Here is a 19259-nt window from a genome sequence, read left to right as displayed (position 1 = left end):
GTAAGGAGGAGGAACACAAGCAGTCACCTTAAACTCCTTAGTAGAACTACCGTGCTGATAACGAATATCGGAGGTGGCAGCCATTAGCCTCCACAGGGTAGGCTGAAATCCCCCAAGCTCTGAAGAGAGCATATGAGGTACCCAGCCTCCTGGGAAATGCATCCTCTGGATCTCAGACTCTCCAGAGGGATTAACTACCCCCCAATCATAGATGTTATAGGTAGTTCTGGCTAGAGTATGAGTAACTGGAAGCTCATGCCTACAGCGAAGCCACTGGGGATAGTTAAGAATTGGCCTCTTATCTATGCACATAGAGGCGCAAGCAGGTATAGGAGGAGGATGAGGATGCTCATAAGCATGAGCCTCAAAATCAGCTGGCCCCATTAAATCGAGTACATACTGCTTAGCCAGCCATTGACTATACTCCTCCTCGAGATCAGTAGGAGCGAGACCCTCAGTAAAGAGAGAACCAAAAGCAATGCGGATGCAATAGCTCCAAGTATGTTGTTGCTTAGAAAAGCATAGGGGTGGTCCTAAAGACCGTCCATGATAGGTGTAAGAATGAGCCACCTGAGAAGTAATAAATGTATTCTCTGGTGGTCCAAGAATCTCCGTGTCATTGAGAAAGACATGAACAGGAGGATCCTCCCATGTAACAGGTCTTAGAAAGGGGGGATCTGGGACATAAGCCCAATAGGTCTACCCTGCTACTGGCAATACCTGCACAGTAAGCAGAGCAATGATGGCTAGAAACACATGATCAGGGGTCCTCGTCAGCCCCTTGTCGTCCACCATCTGGAGAGCTTCCGTGGTCAATCTCTTCACCTGCCCCCATGTCATCAGGGCGGCGCGGTGAGTTCCCGGGGTCGTAGGGCGGTGGCGCCTCATACGATGACGGTGTAGGCTGAGATTCCTGAGTCCCCCGGCAAGTGACTTCACCTCGTCGTCCGGGGGTGTTGCCATCCTCGGATGTGAGGATGGTGGACTCAGTGTCCACCTGTCGGACAAGCCGGGCGGGAAGCCAGCGTGGGGCGGATTCATCCCTAGGAAAAACACAAACACTCCCTCGGGCCCAAATCAAAACCGGATCAGGTCCCCTCCAGTTCAGGGTAGCCGGGTCTTTCCACCTTACCAGGCCCCCGGGCGGAGTCTTGCCACTGCCCCAGTGACGCTCAGCTGCTGATCTATGCTGCTTGTCCAAATTTAAAAAATTAAGTGTAAAGAGAGAGTGTGACAGGATGTTATGGGGAGTTAACAGGAAACCCCCTGGCTCCCCCTTTTTTGTTATTTCAAATTGAGCTTTCAAAGTCCTATGTGCTCTTTCTACTATTCCCTGACCTTGGGGGTTGTAAGGAATTCCTGTTAAATGGGTGATCTTGTACTGTAAACAGAATTGTTGAAATCCTTTACTGGTGTAAGCTGGTCCATTATCTGTTTTTAAAATCTTGGGTACACCTAAAACTACAAAAGCAGCCAGACAGACAGTAACAACATGCTTGGTCGCTTCCCCCGTCTGTAACCTTGCGAAAAGAAATCCTGAATATAAATCTACAATAACATGAATATACTGCAAGGATCCAAATGGCTGATAATGGGTGACGTCCATCTGCCACATGTGCCCAGGTTGCAACCCTCGTGGGTTGACCCCTTCAGACCGTGGGACATGGTTAATGTCCCCACAGGTGGCACACTGTCTGACTATCTGTCTGGCTTGCTCTCTCTTGAGACCAAATTGTTTTCTTAATGCTAGACTATTTTGGTGGAAATATCTGTGGGAAGCTTGTGCTTCCTCAAAAGCTCCTAATACCTGTCTGATAGCTTCATCAGCTTTATTATTACCTTTAGCTAATGGACCAGGAAGGCCAGAATGAGCTCTAATGTGACCTATAAAACAAGGATATCTTCTTTTTCTAATTAAGTCCTGGATAGATATCAAAAGTTCTATTACTTCTGAATGATCTCCTGCATGAAGGACAGCTGTTTCTAAGCGAGGTACTATTGTAGCTACGTAGCGACTGTCAGTAAACAAATTAAAGTCAGTATTAGGCAAAGCAAGGAAAGCTGCATTAACTGCCGCGAGTTCAGTTCGTTTAGCCGATCTGAAATTGGTCTGAAAGACAATAGGTTGGTTATTTAGAACATAGACAGCTTTTCCATTATTGGATCCATCTGTAAAGACTGTAGGAACCCCTTTTATAGGGGAAGATTTGACTATGGACTCAAAAACAATTGGATTCTTAGTCCAAAAATCTAATAACTTAGAAGCAGGATAATGATGTCCTAATTGCCCCGAAAATTCTGCTAAGGAAAGTCCCCATTCTTCTGATGTTTGGTAAAGCCACGCAATCTGATCTGCCTTGTAGGGCAGCACTATAAGTGCTGGCTCTACTCCAAAGAGCTGCTTGGACCTTTGCCTGCCCATACGTATCAGGGCGGCAACAGCCTCATAATAGGTAGTAACTACCCGTTTGCGTGTGGAAGGTAAATGGTGCCATTCAAGGGGACTATCTTGCCAAAAAAGGCCTGTTGGTAAGAAGGGAGTAGAGAGAATTAAATAACTCCAAGTCTTGTTATAATCTATTTTTTCAAGAAATTGAGTGGCAATCATGTCCTCTACTCGTTGCAGAACAGCCTTTGCTTCAGGAGTTAATTCCCGAGGGGAAGTTGGATCTGGATCCCCTTTCAGAATCTCAAAGACGGGTTTAATTTCTCCTGTTGTTAATCTTAAAGAAGGTCGGATCCAGTTAATATCTCCTAGGAGTTTTTGCCAATCATTTAAAGTCTGTAAATGCTCTGTCCTAATTGAAGTTTTTTGTCTTCTGATTTTCTGACCATCAATTATTTGTCCTAGATACTGGTAGGGTGATTTAGACTGAACCTTTTCTTCTGCTATTTTAAGACCTTGATTTTCAAGCCCTTGCTGAGCATGCTTGAATACTTTAGCTAATAACTCAGGACTAGAGGCTGCAAGCAAAATGTCATCCATGTAATGTATTATATAAGCTTCTGGGAAGTTTTCTCTGGTCTTAGCTAATCCTTCTGCTACAAATTTTTGACACAAAGTAGGACTATTAGCCATGCCCTGTGGTAAGACTTTCCAATGATATCTCTTCATAGGCTCTGTCAAGTTAACAGATGGAATAGAGAAAGCAAAACGTTGACAATCTTGTGGAGCCAGTGGACTAGTATAAAAACAATCTTTGAGATCAATAATTAGTAAGCAATAATCACGAGGAATTGCCACAGGCGACGGCAATCCAGGCTGTAAAGGACCCATCACCTGCATGGTCTTATTAACCCCTCTTAAATCTTGTAATAACCTCCATTTTCCTGACTTCTTTTTTATAACAAAAATTGGACTATTCCAAGGGCTGTTAGAAGGCTCGATATGACCTAATTGGAGTTGTTCCTGCACCAATTCATTTGCAGCCTGTATCTTTTCCTTGGTAAGGGGCCATTGCTCTATCCAGACAGGATCATTATTTAACCATTCTATTGGATCTGCTGTCTTGGATGCAGGAAAGAGAGCAGCCCCTACAAAAAAGGCAATTGATCTTGGGTGAACATCATTACCCCCATCTGTTGTAGGATGTCTCGACCCCAAAGGTTTGCAGGAATTTTTGGAAGAATATATGATTGAATCTCTCCTGAATGCCCTTCATCATCTTTCCATTTAAGTGGCAAGGTACTTTTCAAAGGACTATTTGTTTGCCCTATACCCTGTAATTCTGTGACTGCTACAGTGACTGGCCAATTCTTAGGCCAATAATCCAGGCTGATCACTGAGACATCTGCTCCTGTGTCTAGAATGCCTCGAAAAGTTTTTCCATTCAGAGTCAAGGTTTTCAAGGGACGATCATGAGAAATAGACTGTACCCAGAAAGCGGCATCGGAAGAACCGAAACTTCCAGTTCCTCTCTTTGGTTGTAATGCTCTACCTACTTTTACCAAGGGCAGCAAGACTAATTGAGCTATTCTATCTTTGGGCTGAATAGTAATAATATTTTTTGGTGCAGAACACATCACTTTAATTTCTCCCTGAAAATCATTGTCTATCACTCCTGGTAGTACTTGGAGACCTTTCATGGTTAAAGAACTGCGCCCTAATAAAATTCCCACAGTCCCTTCTGGTAGAGGGCCAAATACACCAGTAGGAATAGCCTGCGGGGCGAGTTCAGGGGTGAGAACTAGAAATTTAGTAGAGCTTAAATCCAATCCTGCGCTTCCCTCAGTGGCCCCTTGTAGGTCTTTGACCCGGACCTTTGATTCATCTGCATAATCTCCTGATCGGTCAATGGCTGTAGGCCTTGCTGCAGCATGGAAACTGCCCCTATTGTCTGCAGGGCCGGGGCTTGGCCCCTTTTGAAGTTTCCCTGCATTGAATTTCCATTCTTATCAGTTTTTGATCTACATTCATTGGCCCAATGTTTTCCCCGCTTGCATTTTGGGCAAAGCCCTGGGGGTTTCTTGTTATTTCCATTATTATTACTCTGCCCCTTCTTCCGACAATCCTTTTTCATATGTCCCTTCTGTCCACAACCAAAACAGATCATCCCTTGGTTAGTAGTTTGCCTGACTATGCCTTCTATAGTTGTTTCCTTGAGAGCAGCCGCAAGTGCAACTCCTTGTAAGTAAGAAGAACCAACATCAGCACAAAGGCGGATATAATCCTCGAGGGTTCCCTTTCTGTAATAAGGCCTAAGAATAGTCTGACAGGCTGTATTAGCATTTTCAAAAGCAAGCTGCTTAACTAGTAGAGTTCCTGCTTCTCCATCAGCGACAACTCTGCCCACTGCTTGCAATAATCTAGAGACAAAATCTTGATATCTCTCATCAGGTCCCTGCACAATCTTAGAGAGTTCCTCTGTCCTTTTCCCCGAAGGGAGTTTTTTCCATGCCTTAAAAATACAAGAATTTATTTGAATATAAACCTCAGCTGGATAGCGTATCTGCACATCAGTTCCTGCAAAAATACCTTCTCCCAGTAACATTTCTAATCCCCAATTCTGCTGTGGATTTTGGCCCGATAGATGGTTTCTACGAGCTTGTTCTCGAGCATGTTCTTGAAATTCTGATTTCCATAGTAAATAATCTCCCCCAGAGAGACAAGCTCTGGCTAATGTTCTCCAGTCATTAGGAGTAGTGGCTTGGTCAACTAAACTTTCTAATATACTAATAGTAAAAGGAGCCGTAGCTCCATACTGTGCACATGCCACTTTTAGGTCTTTTAAAGTTTTTAGGGGGAATGGAACATGCTCACGAACTGTTTGACCTGGATTGTTAGGATCAGGCACCTCCTGGACAGGGAAGGCTAAGTTAATGCCCTCTATGTCTTCATCTCCTCGCTCCCTGGCCCTGAATAGAGCCTCTTCCAACAGAGAGCGAGTAGCTGACTGAGCCATCCCTAAAAGAGGGGGTGGCGGAGGCTGAGGAGGAGCCGGTGGCCCCCTCCTTCATCCTCATGCTTCCTTTTACTCTTTCGTAGTTTTTTCTGAATCTCATCCAACACTGTTCTCACCTCTCAATACCATCTTTTGTTAAGGCCATGAAGGTCTCTTCCTCATCACCCTTCTCCGGGAAGTCATACAAATGATCTTCCTTAAGAGTGGGGGACTGCTCATTATCTTCCCTGGGCCGCTGAGGTCTCCTGTGAGAAGGCCCCGTCAGTGAGTCCAGAGACCGAGAACGACACATGGACTCAGGCACAGACCCCAAGCTGTCCCTTACCAAACCCCAGATGGAAAATGCATCCAACGGAGTATGGGTCGGATTTCCAGCATGAAAATCCTTAAGCCGTTGCCCTACTCGCTCCCAGGTCTCTGGGCTGACAGTACCCTCCTCAGGGAACCAGGGACACTGCTCATGAACAAACTTTAAAAACCTCTCTACTTGAGCAGCTGAGACTTTCACTCCTCTACTAAGTAACATAGATTTTAACATCTGAGCATAAAGCTGCCTTTCTCTGGACTCAGATTGCCCCATTTTTACTCCCAATGAATAAGAATCAAATTCCCCCAGGAAAACTCACTTAAAACTGAGACTTCTGACTTTGCCGGCAACTCTGGGGTCCTCACGAAGCCCCCCTTCAGGTCCCTGTTTGGGCGCCAATCTGCGGTGACCCGCACCTTGGAGAGGGTCCGACGGGTAGAGGCGGAGTGGGATGAAAGACCAAGAGACGGGGTTGGGAGGACTGGCACAAGGCACCAGCAACTTTATTCTTTACACACACTGTTTTATAGCTAAGCTGTGACTGGTCATGCTTCATAGATCACTGCTAGGGCTTGGCCTGTCATAGGGAAGTAACAGATCATTACAGGCTGGGCAAGACTGAGCAAGCTTTGACTAGATCCATCTATTGTTTGACAGTTACTACGATACTTTTAGCTACAGAGGTCGTGCCTCGGTCAAGCCTTGTCTAGTTCCACTTTGCTGCAAACTCTAATAAAGCCTTAAACCTTTCCTGAGCTTTGACCTTAAAACCTTCCAGGATCGACATAGGGTAGAGTCCAGGGCTTTGCCATGTCCTCTGGTCAGCTTAGACTTTGCCAGCAGCATGATGGTCCCCAACATCTATGCAGGTTTGGGGAAATGCCTTTAGCCATTCCCAACAGGTGACTACATGTGTGACTCAACCCTGTTGAGTCCCCAAGTTTCATCAACCTTTTGATGGAACTCTTAAAATGATGACATGCTGGAATTGGTCTGCGGCACCAGAAATCTATGGCTTTTTTGTATGCCAATAATGAACTCACAGAAAGAGAAACTAAAACACAATCCCATTTACCATTAAAAAAATAATAATAAGATACCTATAAATAAATTTAACCAAGGAGGTAAAGAAACTGTACTCAGAAAATTACAGGATGCTGAAAAAAGAGATAGAGGAAGATATAAACAAATGGAAGAATATACCGTGTTCATGGATTGGTAGAATCAACATCATTAAAATGTCCATACTATCAAAACCAATCTATAGATTCAATACAATCCCCATTAAACTACCAATGGCACACTTCAAAGACCTAGAACAAACTCTCCAAAAATTCATCTGGAATAAAAAAAAAGACCCTGGTCCACGCCATCTTGAGTGGCTATTTTCAGAAGCATATACATCCTGAGACCCTGCAACCACGGCACCCAGGAATCGGCTACTGACCCAGAAACACTGGATTTAAAGCAGCTCGAATACATGGACTCAGAGGAGCCCTGCTCCTCCTCAAGGAAAGGTCAGATTTCGCCTTGATAAGGGTGCGGCTTGCAATTCAGGTTGGAGAGAGGAACATGCATGGGGAAATCTGCACCCCACAAGGTTCACGGCCTTTGGAGCCAGTGTGATCCGTGAGTGTGGAAGGGGTCTCACAGGACTGCTGCCAGAAGGGAACTCTAAAAATAAGCCCATAGCTGCACTGGGTGCAAAAAGGCAGCCTCGGATTTTGCCAGTGTACCCACTGCTTAGTGCCAGGGGAGAGAGGATGTGCGGAAGAGACTGCGCACAGAGCTGGACGGTGGAGGGTTGCGAGAGCTCGTGCACCTCCTCAGGCCCTTTTTTTTCTCTCTCTCCCCTTTAAATCTTTGCGTTTGATTATTAAACCCAATACATAGGATCGCCCAATTGGGGTCACTAGCAGAGACTGCAGGGAAAAGTTGTTTTTGTGGAACCTGGGAATCAGAGCTGGGAGTAACAATCAAAGAAACAGCTCTGTGGCAGTCGACTCTCCCAAACTACTGGCTAGAGAGGACTTATAGCCTCGGAGGTCAATCCAGAAACACTACCACCCAGGGGCTGAACCACAAACTGACACTTCTGTAAACACACATAAAGGCAGTCTGGGAAACAAATACTGCCTGCTTTAAAATCAGAACTATGGTTTACAACACGGAGGAACAGTGTATCGCAGGGAACTTCAACACTCTCCTGAATACCTGACAGGACTAAGGCGTGTCAAACAGAAGAGTAGAGGAACTGAAGGACTTCACTACTGCACATTTTTATTTTTTTATCTTATTTTTTTCACCTTTTACTTCAGAAACTAATTTTTTTATCACCTGATTTTACCTTTTTAATTACTACATTTTTATTTTTAACCAGTATTATTACTATTACCATTTTACCTTTTTTAAAAGTGTCATTATATTTTCTCTTTATCTTATTTTGGGATTAGTGTTCTAAAGTCTATTTTCATCTTTCCTTTAGCATCATTTTACTCTACCTCAACTTTACCTTTACACCAAAACTATCCTCCTCACTTTTTCCCTTTTGTTGTCCTGTTTCTCTTACCCTATTCCTACTTTACATTTTCCCTATTCCTTCTGTTTACCCTCTGTTAAAATTTCACCCTACTTATATATATCTAATTTCCAATCCCCTGCTCTAAATCCATATACACCTCTCTCTTCTCTTTCTTCACTATCCAATTTTTTTTCACTCTGTCATTTGGTTGTTGTTTCCTTGATTGTTCAGTATATTGGGGTTTTTTAATGCTTGTTTGTGAGGTTGTTTTGCTTTTCTTTCTATTTTTCTGTTTGTTTGTTTTTGGTGTTTTTTTTTCTTTTCCGGATTTTTTTTTTTTTTTGCTCCTGTTTTCCCTCGCCTCGCTTGATATCAATTGTTGTTTGTAGTTTGCATTCTGTTGCCGGAATTTGTTGGGATTAGTGGCTGTTCTATTGGAGTTTTCTCCCCATATAAATAGTTTCTTCCCCTCTTCTATTTCATTCTCTTTCTTTTCTCTCATACTTTTTTTCCTTTTCCAAATTTCATTTTTGCACTCCTTTTTTCTCTTTTTTTCTTTTTCTCTTCTTTCTTCCTTATACCCTAATTCTCTCTGATCTGGTGGTCACCTTTATTTGGGGTTATTAGTATCATGAACACATTTGTGTTCAGTGCCTTCTGCTTTGTGCCTTGTTGTGTTGTACTTTGTGCCTTTAAATCAACACAGCAGAGAGAGCAATACATAACCAAACACCTGGAAAAGAGAGATCATGGGGAGACAAAGAAACAGCCTGCATATGAAAGAAAAACAGCCATCACCAGAAAAGGAAGTAAACGAAATGGAGGCAGGCAACCTGTCAGAAAAAGAATTCAGAGAAATGGTCATAAGATGGATGAAAAGAATGGAAGACAAATTCAAAAATATGTGTAAGATCCAAGAGGAAATGAAAAATGACATCACTGCTATAAAGAACTCAATAGAAAGCATCAACAGTGGACTAGAAGAAGCAGAGGACCACATCAGTGAGCTAGAAGACAAGGTAGGAAAAAATACCCAAGAAGAACAGCTTCTAGGGAAAAAAAATTAAAAAGCACAAGGAGAGCCTAAGAGAACATTGGGACAACACAAAATGAAACAACATCCGCATAATAGGGATGCCAGAAGGAGAGGAAACTGAGCAAGGAATAGAAAACCTGTTTGAAAAAATGACAGAAAATTTCCCTGATATAAGGAAGAAAAAACTCACACAAATCCAAGAAGTTCACAGAGTCCCAAACAAAATGAACCCCAAAAGACCAATGCCAAGGCACATTATAATTAAATTGGCAAACACTAATGACAAAGCTAGAATCTTAAAAGTGGCCAGAGAGAGAAAAAAATTACCTCCAAAGGATCCCCCATCAGGCTAGCGACTGATTTCTCAACAGAAACACATCAGGGAAGAAGGGAATGGAATGAAATATACAAAGTCATGCAAAGGAAGGATCTGAAACCAAGAATAATGTACCCAGCAAGGCTATCAATGAAAATTTAGGGTGAAATCAGGAGCCTCACCAACAAAAAAGGACTATGGGAATTTATTACCAACAAACCAGCAATGCAAGAAATGCTAAAAGGTCTGCAGAAAAAAGAAAAAATAAGAAACGAAGAATGGAACACAGGGGTAAAGAATAAAAATGGCGACAAACTAGTATCTATCAATAATAATTTTAAATGTAAATGGATTAAATGCCCCAATCAAAAGACATAGGGTAACTGAGTGGATAAGAAAACATGACCCAAATATCTGCTGTCTACAGGAAACCCACCTCAGAAAAAAAGGTGCACAAAGACTGATGGTGAAGGGATGGGAAAAGGTTTTACAGGCAAATGGAAATGAAAAAAAAGCTGGGGTAGCAATACTTATATCTGACAAATTAGATCTCAAAGTAAAGAACATAAAAACAGATAAGGAAGGCCACTTTCTAATATTAAAGGGAGCAATCCAACAAGAAGAAATAACTCTGGTAAACATATATGCACCCAATATAGGAGCAACCAAATACATAAGAAAACTTCTGGAGGGGATCAAGGGAGAGATTGACAGCAATACAATCATAGTAGGGGACTTTAATATCCCACTATCACCATTGGACAAATCCTCTAAACAAAAAATCAGCAAAGAAACATCAATCCTAAATGACTCAGTAGATCAGATGGAATTAATTGACATCTTCAGAACATTTCACCCCAAAGCCAGAGAATATACATTCTTCTCAAGTGCACATGGGTCATTTTCAAAGATAGACCATATATTGGGTCACAGGCAAAGTCACTTCAAATTCAAGAAGATAGAAATCATATCAAGCATCTTCTCAGATCACAATGGCATAAAACTGGAAATCAACTACAATAAAAACAATCCAAAAAAATCAAACACATGGAGACTAAATAGCATATTAAACAATGACTGGGTTACCAGAGAGATCAAAGAAGAAATAAAAAAACATCATGGCAACAAAAAACAATGAAAACACAACAAGCCAGCACCTATTGGATACAGCGAAAGCAGTCTTGAAAGGGCCCAACAAGAAGGCCCTCTGCATGGGAGAACATATTTGCCAATGATATCACCGATAAGAATTTAATCTCCAACATTTACAGGGAACTCATGCAACTTAACAATAGGAAGATAAACAATCCAATCAAATAATGGGCAATTGACCTAGATAGACACTTTTCGAAAGAGGACATACAGAAGTCAGAAAGACATATGAAAACATGCTCAAAGTCATTGATTGTACGAGATGTGCAAATCAAAACGACAATGCGGTATCATCTCACACCCGCCAGAATGGCTATCATCAACAAACAAGTTTTGGAGAGGATGTGGAGAAAAAGGAACCCTTCTGCACTGCTGGTGGGAATGCAGACTGGTGCAGCCACTGTGGAGAACAGTATGGAGTTTCCTCAAAAAACTAAAAAGGGAACTCCCATTTGACCCAGTAATCCCACTTCTAGGAATATATCCCAAGAAGCCAGAAACACCAATCTGAAAGGATATATGCACCCCTATGTTCATAGCAGCTCAATTCACCATAGCTAGGATTTGGAAACAGCCAAAGTGCCCATCAGCAGGTGAGTGGATTAAAAAACTGTGGTACATCTTCACAATGGAATACCTCGCTGCGGTAAAAAAGAAGGAACTCTTGCCATTTGCAACAGCATGGATCGAACTGGAGAGCATTATGCTAAGTGAAATAAGCCAGTCAGAGAAAGATAAATACCACATGATCTCAGTCATTTGTGGAATATCGAGAACAACATAGACTGATGAACAGGGACAGATCCAAAGACAGAGAAACAGTGATCAGACTATCAATCCCCAGAGGGAAAGTAGGGGAGGGTGGGGGTAAGGGGAAGAGATCAACTAAAGGACTTGTATGCATGCATATAAGCCAAACCAATGGACATGGACAACAGGGGGATGAGAGCATGAGTGGGAGGGGGGAAGTTGGGGGTTAATGGGGGGATGAGGACACATTTGTAATACCTTAACCAATAAAGAAATTAAAGATTTTTTAAAAAAAGAATTTATACAACTCAACACCAGGAAGATAAACAATCCTATAAGAAATGGGCAAAAGACCTGAATATACACTTCTCCAAAGAGGACATTCAGATGGCCAATAGATATAGGAAAAGATGCTCAAGGTCACTCATCATCAGAGAGATGCAAATAAAAACTACAGTGAGGTACCACCTCACATTGGTTAGAATGCCAACTATCAATAAGTTAACAAACAAGTGCTGGTGAGGATGTGGAGAAAACAGAACCCTAGTGCACTGTTGGTGAGAATGCAGACTGGTGCAGCCATTGTGGAAAACAGTATGGAGTTTCCTCAAAAAATTAAAAATGTAACTGCCTTTTGACCTTGTAATCCCACTTCTGGGAATGTACCCTAAGAATCCCAAAACACCCATTAGAAGGAATATATGCACCCCTATATTCATAGCATTGTTATTTACAATTGCCAAGATCTGGAAACAGCCCAAATGCCTATCTTTTTTTTTTTATTTTAACATACTCCACTGATTATTTAACATTCACTTTATGTACTCATTATAAAGGACTCTCAGTTCAAAAGTAAAAATTAAGTGTGTGGGGGTTTTTTTAATAAGAAAATACAAGTACAGGTTTCTAATTTATATTATGTTTGGGTAGATTTGATTTAGACAAATCTTTAGGTGACAGGCTAATAAATGCCTAGCACCTCTTAGCAATAAAAGTGACATCAAAAAGATATAGCAATGCTCTTACCAAAATTAATAAAAGCTTAGATACTCTTTAAAACTATGGGGGTAGTTTTGTCAATAGGCCAAAATTTCATAGGAAGTTGGGAACACAAGCCTTCCCCCTCCTTGTTAGAAGTCATTCTGATAGAACTCATGGTGGCCATATGGTGTTGCAAGTACTAATAGGAAACAAACACGTCAACTTAAGAATACAAAAAGCAAACTGTGATATAAAGAATAAGGAAAGGGAGGAAACATTTCAATAAGCTCAGATATGACATGATGATACTATCACAGGCCTTAGTATCTTCTTTAAATCTTAAATAAATTGTGCCACCAACAGAAAAAGTCACCTCACAGAGAATGCTATGAGACTTTTAAGTTGCTAGACTCCTTTCCATCTTCTCTTCCTCATCAGCTCTCGATACTGCTGTCAAATTCTACACACTTCAGGCAGCGGGCTGTTGAAAGCGGGAGGAAGTAGGTCCACGAGGGTGTCTTGTTTTTGTGCACTTATCTGGGGTGCTATTTCCAGAGGAGTTCCTCTACAGAGTGTGCCCAAGTGGATTTCTCTAAGTTGCTCTCAGAGTTGTCCAGCTGCCCTCACCAATAAGTCACAGTCTTTGTAGGTTGATAGAAACCACCAGTCAAAGCAGATGCATATGGATTGTGGGGAAGCCTTCTTTAGTATCTAACATAGTTGTCCATTGTTGCTCAGTGATTGAGCATTGACCTATGAATCAGGGAGTCAGGGGTTTGATTCCCGGTCAAGGCACATGCCTGGATTGCTAGCTCCATCTCCAGTGGGGGGGCTTCAGGAGGCAGCCAATCAGTGATTCTCATCACTGATGCTTCTATCTCTCTTCTCTCTGAAATCAATAAAAATACTAGTATATATTTTAAAAAGAATGACACTCATTTTTACCTAGTTTTCCGTAACCTCATATTAGAAGCTAAATTGTCAGCCTACAATGTTAAGAAACTAATGTTTCTTTTTTTAAATTGCCTGCTAGAGAGGAAGGGAGAAAGAGAGAGAGAAACATCAATTTGTTTTTCCACTTATTTATGCATTCATTGGTTGCTGCTTCTATGTGCCCTGACCAGGGAACGAAGGTACAACCTTTGCATATGGGGAGGACGCTCTAACCAAGTGAGCTCCCAAATGCCTATCATTAGATAAGTGGATAAAGTTGTGGTATACTATGCAGCTATAAAAAAGAAGGAACTCTTGCCTGTTGCAACAGCATGGATGTACCTGGATGTTATTATGCTAAGAAAATAAGCCAGTTAGAGAAAGATGAATATCACCTGACCTCACTGATGTGTGGAATCTAAAGAAAAAAAAATAAACTGACAAACAAAATAGGACTAGAGGTATGCATAAATGGAACAGACTGGCAAATCTCAGAGGGGAGGAGAGTGGGAGGACTGCACAAGATCAACCAAAAAATATATGCATAGACCATGGACACAGACAATAGTGTGGTGAAAGCCGAGGAGGGGCTGGGACAGGGTGGAGGGAGGCAAAGTGGAGGTGAATGTGGGATAGCTGTAATAGAGTCAACAATAAAAAAAAAAGAAACATAAGCTGAGTAGCCCAAGGCACCTGAATATTTGGACGACATGAGGTTTAAGGTGTCTTTTAGTAAAAAAATTCCATGATCTGATAAATCACTTGATCTCTTTACATTTAAAATTTAAATTTATAAAATGGGATTATGGAATGAAATCCCCTTCTAATAAGAAACATTTTCTACTTCTGGTATTTGATGATTTTTCTTTATGATTTAAAACCCAAATTCACATTTAAAATCCTTATTTAATATCATTTCTTCTAATATTCTGTGTCATCACACTTTGGGAAACATTCATTTGTTAAAATAGATTTTTTTCTTTTTACTATTTTTATTTAACACTATTAAAAAATGACGACCAATTACATACTGCTTTTCTTCACATTTGTATGGATTTTAGGAAATTATTGCCTTTTCCCCTGGAGAAATAACCTAGACAAAATATAAAGTAGTACCACACTATGAAATCTACAAATCCTAGAAGTCAACATCTTGAAGACAATCTCCAGGGGTAGGGGAGGGAAAAACAAGTGTCACAAGAGACGAGACAAGCACATATAAGGACAGCAAGCTGGGGAAAAAGACCGTGTCAATGACACTCACCCAGACAGTAGGTACCCTTTTCTCCTGGCACCCACGCCACCACCTCAAATGGGTGATTTTTGGTCTATGGACTAAGGAACTCTCTTTAAAATGACACAAGAGTTGCTTTGAGTAGAGGTGTAACAAGAAAGGTTCAAGTATGAGTAAGAGTCATGCCAAAGTTCAAAGTCAGGGAAGAACCCACAGTGAAAAGGCAACTCAGAAGTGTCTGCATCTCGCTACTTCAACAAACTGCCTCTGTGGGACCCAAGAGGGAATCTCAAGAAGATATGAGGGTTCAACTCAGCATATATATGGGGTCCCTACAAACCCTATAGGGTTACTTTCCTGACTAGATGATTAGCTTATTCCCTGAAGCGACAGAGACAGACACGGAGACTGCCAAAGTTCAAAAAGTAAGGTGGAAATTGTGCTTCCTTCAGAATGAATTGGCTTCTTGACTGCCTTTTCTCCAGGTCTAGCAGCTGCTTTCTCCCATGTTGCTGCAGGTGTTTATTGCCTTACGCTTGAAATGAAAAGGCGAACTTTGAGGTGCCAGGACTAGGCAGTCCTGAGAGGGCAGGGGGGTCTGGAAGTACAGTAGTCAGCACAAGCTGTGCTCTCATAATCGCTTGGCCTTCCTTCGGTCCCGAGAACCTACCCAAGGTCAGTCTGAAGTTCGTTTGCAAGCCTGGGGACCCTTCACTATCCCACTGGAGCAGCGGAACAGAGGGGGTCTTCAGTATTGCACAGGTATGAGATGTCCACCAGTTTAAAAAACAAAATCACAGTTGTTCTTGGGGCTGGGCGGGTTCTCCCATCCAGTTTTAGCAGGATGTGGCTGTGGCCATGGCGCTCCTGCTGAGCTCTGAGACCGTCCAGTGGGTGGGCACTGGCGCCAGCACCGAGGTAGGGAATGTGTAGTAGGAACCCTGTACATCAGGGCTCAGTGTCTGCAAATAGGCTCTGAAGGAAGAGCTGGCTGCCTCCCCTTGGCAAGAGGGAACCTGGGGGGTGGGCGTGGAAGGCAGGATCTCAGATTCATACTGCAGGAGCTGGCCCATGAAGCCAAAGTTGGGCGAGACCACACTCCTCCTCTGCTTGATGTAATCGAAGGCATCCTTTAGGCGAAACTGCCTGGTCTTCATGAGGTAAGCCATGCAGATGGTGGGTGAAGGGGAGATCCCAGCCTCACAGTGGACCAGGACCTTGCCTCCCTTTTCCCTGACACAGTCAATGAAGTCTATTGCTTCTTGAAAGTGGGAGCTAATGTCAGCCGTGTGGCTGTCCTCCACGGGGATCCATTTGTAGTGTAGGTGGCTCATGCAGGCCTTGGAGGTCCGCCGGGAGACATTCAGCAGGGCCGTGATGTGCAGGTTGGCGAGGAACTCGCACTTGGATGCATGGTAGGCACTTCCAAGGTAGAGGAACGGAAGGATTTCAACTGGACCGCCCTGGTCATGAGCTGGCCTGTAGCTGATGCTGAGCACTGGTTTCCCACACTGGCTGATGAGGGCTCTCTCTCGGTCTCAACCTTCTCTTGGGAGGTGGGTTCTACGTCCACGCAACAATCAGGATATTCCGAGTAGAAAGTCTCATATCCCCCTTTGAGGAAGTAGACCCGCGGGCCGGCGGGCAGGCAGGCGAGCGAGCAGCGAGGTGAGCACAACGCGCGCCGGCACTCTTCTCGCGCAGCTTCTGCCAGTGGCGGCTGCCCTGGTCCAGCACGACCACGGCTGCCACGCCGCCGCCGCCCTCCTGCAGCAGCCGGGCGCGGGCCGCCTCGTTGGGCAGCACGTAGCGCGCCGACACCGCGCCGCCGCGCGCCCGCCGAAGCACCACCGAGTTGAGGTTGACGTTGAGGGAGCCACGCACGCTGGAGGCTGCGAAGGCCAGGTACGGCCGGCAGTCCAGCACCACGCAGGGCGCCGCCGCCTCCTTGCGGAACATCTTGTACAGCTGGCGCCCGTTGAGCGCCATGACCTTCATGTCGCCGCCCAGCATCCCCGCGCCGCGCAGGTGACCACGGCCAGGGTGCCTGCCGGCGAGATACAGGAGGGCGGACCGTGGGGCTGCGGCCTGACGACCGACCGAGCCGGAGCCAGAACGGTCGCTCAACCCTTCTTCCCCGCCGCGCACGCTCGGCGCCCGGCCCAGCCACTCGCCGCCCCAGAAGCCGGGTAAAATAGATATTTTTAAGGCAAAAAACACACAAAAGACTTAAGTGTTAGGGTCAAAACCATAAAAAATACTAGAAGAAAAGATAAGCAGTAAAATCTTGGAAACTTCTCATAGCAATATTTTTTTCTGATATATCTATTTGGGCAAGAGAAACAAAAGAAAAAATAAGCAAATGAGACTACATCAAACCAACACGGTTTTGCAAAGCAAAGGAAAGCATCAACAAAATGAAAAGACAACCCACCTAATGGGAAAACAACCAATACATCTGATAAGGGCTTAATATCCAAATTTTAAAAGAAACTTATAAAACTCAACACCAAAAAAAATCCAATTGAAAATGGGTAAAACACCTGAATAGACATTTCTCCAAAGAGGACATACAGATGACTAATAGACATATGAAAGAATGGTCATCATCACTAATCATCAGAGAAATGCAAATTAAAACCACAGGTAGATATCACCTCACATCTGTCATAATTGCTATCATCAATAAATCAACTAGCAGCAAATGTTGGTGAGGATGTAGAAAAAGGGAACCCTCATGCACTGTTAGTGGGAATGCAGATTGGAGCAGTCACTGTGGAAAGCAGTACAGAGTTACCTCAAAAAATTAAAAATGAAACTACTTTAATACCCAGTGATTCCACTTCTTGGAATATATGCAAAGAAACACTAAACATTGATTCAAAAGAATATGTGTACCCCTGTGTTCATTGCAGTGTTATTTGTATTAACAAAGATATATATGCATCCCAAGTGCCCATCAATAGACAAGTGAATAAAAAGTCATGATACATATATACAATGGAATATCAGTCATAAAAAAGAATGAAATCTGACCAATTGTGAAAGCCTGGATGAACCTAGAAGATATTGTGCTAAGTGAAATAAGCCACACAGAGAAAGACAAATACCATATGCTTTTACTTATATATGGAATCTAAAGAACAAAATAAATGAACAAACAAAATAAAAAACAGACTTATAGACACAGAGAACATACTGATGAATGGCAGAGGGGAAGAAGGTTGGGGTGCTAGGTGAGTAAGGTGAGAGGATTAAGAAGTACAAATTGATAGTTTAAAATAGTCACAGGGGGGTAAAGTACAGTATGGGGAATACAGTAAATCTATACCAGTGGTTCTCAACCTGCTGGCCCTTTATTTTTTTTTCTAAAAATATATTTTATTGATTTTTTACAGAGAGGAAGGAAGAGGGATAGAGAGCTAGAAACATTGATGAGAGAGAAACATCGACCAGCTGCCTCCTGCACACTCCCTACTGGGGATGTGCCCGCAACCAAGATACATGCCCTTGACCGGAATCAAACCTGGAACTCTTGAGTCCGCAGGCCGACACTCTATCCACTGAGCCAAACCAGTCAGGGCCTGCTGGCTCTTTAAATACAGCTCCTCATGCTGTGACCCAACCATAAAATTATTTTCGTTGCTACTTCATAACTGTAATGTTGCTACTGTTATGAATCATAATGTAAATATCTGATATGCAGGATGGTCTTAGGCGACCCCTGTGAAAGGGTAGTTCAACCGCCAAAGGGGTCGCGACCCAGAGGTTGAGAACCACTGATCTATACTAATAATAGCCTAGGGCCATCACGATCTAAATGACCAGACAGACGACCGGTCACCAGGAAGTGCATGGAGCACCTCTGATCAGCAGCTTCCACAGCTGCTGGCGAGGCCTGGAGAGAGAGAGAGAGGCAGGGCCTGATCTGCAGCTGCTGAAGAGACTGTGGATCAGGCCTAGAGATAGGCCCGGAGAGAGAGATGGCTGTCAGCGGGGCCATTCTGGCTGCCTAGGAGGTGGAGCTTTTGATGCTGACTGGCATAGAAACTGACCAATCAGAACCAAATCTGGGTGAACTGTGAGGAGCCAATGACTGACTAGGAGGTGGAGCTTTTGATGCTTGACTGGCATAGAAACCAACCACTCACAACCTAATCTGGGTGAACTGTGAAGGCCGAACCTAAGGTGGGGGCAGAGGAGGGGTTTTAAGGGCAACAGCTGTTTGACGTAAGGTGTAAGAAAGTGGTCCCATTTTTTAATAACCGGTTTGGCAGTATAGTACATATGGCTGGCTATCAGTCCAAATATAGGGATAATGTATTTTTGTCTGCAAAGACTATCTCCTCCTGCTGATAAAGGTTTTCCCCCCATTTAAGCAATCCTATCTTATATAATCTATCTACACTAATAAAAGGGTAATAGGCTCATTAGACCAGGTCGACCAGTCATCTTCCGGACATCTGACTTCCTTCCAGACAAAGCCATGGTGGTGGGGGTCGAGGCAGAGGCAGTTAGGGGTGATCAGGCTGGCAGGAGGTTAGGGGCAACCAGGCTGGCAGGGGAGAGCAGTTGGGAGCAATCAGGCCAGCAAGGGAGGGCAGTTAGGGGCAATCAGGCTGGCAGG

The 19259-nt window shown here is 43.4% G+C and overlaps 1 protein-coding gene and 1 pseudogene across 2 annotated transcripts in view; both read right to left on the bottom strand.

The window, feature by feature from the left end:
* ZDHHC15 (zDHHC palmitoyltransferase 15) overlaps nucleotides 1–19259 on the bottom strand; it is a 404696-nt gene that overhangs the window by 349664 nt on the left and 35773 nt on the right. The gene's annotated exons all lie outside the window — the stretch shown is intronic.
* LOC308510779 (dual specificity protein phosphatase 5-like) lies at nucleotides 15469–16630 on the bottom strand (annotated as a pseudogene). The gene has a single exon. The product of its transcript is annotated as a dual specificity protein phosphatase 5-like (transcript).

Source organism: Myotis nattereri (assembly GCF_964212035.1).
Source record: "Myotis nattereri genome assembly, chromosome: X".
Classification (NCBI taxonomy): Eukaryota; Metazoa; Chordata; class Mammalia; order Chiroptera; family Vespertilionidae; genus Myotis; species Myotis nattereri.
Note: the sequence above shows the minus strand (reverse complement) of the source record. Positions and strands in the feature narration are given on the sequence as shown.